The sequence below is a fragment of the Protobothrops mucrosquamatus genome, unplaced genomic scaffold (assembly GCF_001527695.2).
Source record: "Protobothrops mucrosquamatus isolate PMUCROS unplaced genomic scaffold, P.Mucros_1.0 scaffold4386, whole genome shotgun sequence".
In the NCBI taxonomy this organism is placed as follows: Eukaryota; Metazoa; Chordata; class Lepidosauria; order Squamata; family Viperidae; genus Protobothrops; species Protobothrops mucrosquamatus.
Window position 1 is genome coordinate 78,005 of NW_015390299.1, and position 3,652 is coordinate 81,656.

Genomic DNA, 3,652 nt, shown 5'->3' on the forward strand with positions numbered 1-3,652 from the left:
AGAGAGAGAGAGAGAGAGAGAGAGAGAGAGAGAGAGAGAGAGAGAGAGAGAGAGAGAGAGAACACAAAACGGAAACCTTGGAACTGATTAAAACAAAATCCAATTAACAAACAGCCAGAGAAGGGAATGAGATTACCTGCTGGATCTTTTCTTTTCTCAGCTGTTTCTTTCTGCTCTCGGCTCTTGGGATCATCCAGATGTTGGGCATGTCCTTCTGCCTCCTTCCTGTTGCTCTCTCTGCAGGGCGCCTCACCTGGGTTCCCATCCCCGTTACTCTGAATCCTGTCCCTGGCTGCAATCACCAAACAAAACAAACAAAAAAAAACCCACAGAAACTTCAGACCCAAATTCACCTTTGGCAGGAAAATTGAAAACAAAAACACAAGTTCCTCCAATTAACCACCAAGCGCATCATTAATACGAATACCGGATCTCTCCACTTCTAGTCCAGACCTTCCCAATTAAGCTCACATCCACCACCATCCCCAGCCCGGCTCTGCGTCTAAGAGGGAGGAGCTGGCCCAAAGAGTCCCAGGGTAGAGTGTCTGTGGAGATTCTCCATCATCCGGGTCGTGGTTGTCCCAAAGGTGATTTTTCAGGAGGCAACTGGACTTTCTTGTTTTTCTTTGGAGACATTTCGCTTCTCATCCAAGAAGCTTCTTCAGCTCTGACTGGATGGTGGGGGAAATGGAAGGATTTATACTCCTTGCAGACAGCTGGTCATTTGCCTTCTTTTAGAGCAGCGGTTCTCAACCTATGGGTTGCGACCCCATTTGGGGTCGATCGACCATTTCACGGGGGTCGCCAAGCAAGGCTGTCCGCCATTTTTTTTGTCCGCCATTTGTTTCCCCTTTTCCGGCGGGTGCCTTACCTCCCTTGGGCTGGGCCAGCTGGTGGTCGGCCTGCTCCGTCTCTGCCGCTTGCCAACTACGCCTTGGCCAGCGCAGGGGGCGGAACCACGCATGCGTGCGCTTCCGGGCAGGGAAAGTCCTCGACTTATGACCAGTTGGGTAGGCCTCGACTTACGACCGGGTTAGTCCTCGACTTACGACCGGGTTAGTCCTCGACTTACGACCGGTTGGGGGTTGCGGCATTAAAAAGGTTGAGAAGTCGTGTTGAGAAGTGTTTTAGAGAGTCGTTGAGGCCACATGGAGGCTGTTCTATCCCAGCCTACGTGAGTCCTTGTTATGCTCACAAGGAGAAACCCCTCTTCCAACAAGCAAGCTGGAACCGCAGGAAAAAACCAATCCCCTTTTATTATTCACAGACCTGAGTCAATGTCCAAGGCAAACAAAACACAGTTCACTGAAACTCGATCCTCAACACGAACGGTTGCCTTCGGCAACCAGCACCTCCCACACCTTCCCTTTTATTATGCAGCCAAGGCCTGGCTTCCTAATGCCTTCTCCTTTGCCTTTGGAGCCGCCCCATTGCATTCCTCTGTCCTACTCTCTTTTCTAGCTGGCATTTTCATGCATCCTGGATATCTCCCAGCTGTTCTTCATCACTGTCCAACTCAGGCTCCCAGCACAGCTGTGCCTCAGCCTGAGCGCGAGTAGAGGGGCCAGGCTCCTCGTCCGACAGTAAGTCTTGGAACTCCTCAGAGTCTTCCTCTGACTCTGATGTCACTCCAGGCCCCTCCTCCTCCTCCGATTCCTCCAACTCAGCTGCCGGGTCCACTGGCTGCCGAGGAATCACAACAGAGGCACTCAAATGGTGCGGGAGTATGAATGGATTTCCGGAAAAAAATTGCAGACTACAGGGACCCTCTGCGCTTCAGTTTGCGATGCATTACAACACAGACTCATCCCCAACAGCCGGTGTTTGTGTTCAGCGGTGAAGGGACACAGGGCAGGAAACATCCTGCAGAAAGCACAGCTCCACAACCCAGTCCTGTCAGCAGTTCCAAGAAGGCTCCACGCCCATTTGCACCGCTCAGGTGACCCTGAGGACACAGACAAACCTCCAAGTGGCTTCAAGGACTCTCTAAAAGGACGCAAATGACCAGCTGTCTGCAAGGAGTATAAATCTTTCTGTTCCTTACCATCCAGTCAGAGCTGAAGAAGTTTCTTGGATGAGAAGGGAAACGTCTTCAACGAAAAACAAGAAAAGTCCATTTGCTTCTTGAAAAAGCATCTTTGAGGTCCCGAGGTAGAGAGAGGACCAGAACTCGTGTCTCNATTTTGGCAAAACAATGTATTTCCATTGATTCAGTAATAGACTTCAAATATACAGGCTTTGGCTATAATTCTAAGCAATTTTATTTGGAATCAAATTTCTTTTCATAGTAACACAGAATTGCATAAATCATATTCCATTATTAGTTTGCACAGATTGGTTAATTTGCACTATTTGTAGTCCATGCAAGCAATTTAAACTCTACATGGATATACTTTCATATGGATGAATACATGAATAGGACAGCAAAAAATATAAAACAGTCATTCCAAAAGGAATAAGTATAAGCAGCAAATAAAAAGTTGGGGAAGGTGCCAGGAAATGTTATACTGCTTTAAGTATCACAAAGTTGCTGATATTTTACTTTCCATGTACAATGAATGCAAAAGATCCTTAAAATCCTTAAAGGTTATGCTTGGGCGGAAGACGTTTTCTTTTACAGATGGGGCGGGTGGGCCTGACATTCGCGCGCAGGCAGGACCCCGCCCGCCGAGCCACCGCTTCCCCATCGCCCTCCACGCCAGCCGTCTCCGTCTCCAGACCTCCCAGCTGACGGGCGCAGGTCCGGGGCTCGCCAGCTGACGGGCGCAGGAGGTAGGCGCTGCCGTGGCCTCCCAACCACGCCACCGCAGTGTCCCAGCCGCTTGCTTCTTCGGCTGGAGCGACTGCAAGGGCTTGCATGGTCCCCAAGAGCCGCTGACGCGCTCCCCGCCGCCGGCGACCATGCAAGCCCTTGCATGGTCGGGTGGGCCTCCCAACTGCGCCGCGGCGGCGGCCCAGCCGCTTGCTTCTTCGGCTGGAGCAGTTGGGAGGCCGCGGCGGCGCCTACCTCCTGTGCCCGTCAGCTGGCGAGCCCCGGACCTGTGCCCGTCAGTTGGGAGGTCTGGAGACGGAGACGGCTGGCGTGGAGGGCGATGGGGAAGAGGTGGCTCGGCGGGCGGGGTCCTGCCTGCGCGAATGTCAGGCCCACTCGCCCCATCTGTAAAAGAAAACGTCTTCCGCCCAAGCATAACGCCAGCAGTTCTGTGCCACAGAGGCTTGAAACACGGAGGCGCGGGACGCGAAGCGGCGCGGTGGGAGGCGGCATTCGCTCCATAAGACGCACAGACATTTTCCCCCATCTTTTGGGGGGGGGAAAGTGCGTCTTATAGAACGAAAAATATGGTATATGGTTAGAGAAAATGATAAAAAAACATGTAGATTTTAAGCCAGAATTATTTTTGTTAGGTATAATTGTAGGAAATTATGAGAACGAATGTGTATATTTAATGTTACATGTATTAACTGCAGCGAGAATTGTATTTGCTCGACATTGGAAAGATGACGAATTACCAGCGGAGGAAGAGATAATTAAGAAAAAATTTGGACTGTGCAGAAATGGATCCTTATTTATGTTGAAAATGAAAGAGAAAAAAGATTCAGAGAGAGAGAGGGAGGGAGGGAGAGAGAAGCAGAGAGAGAGAGAGAGAGAGAG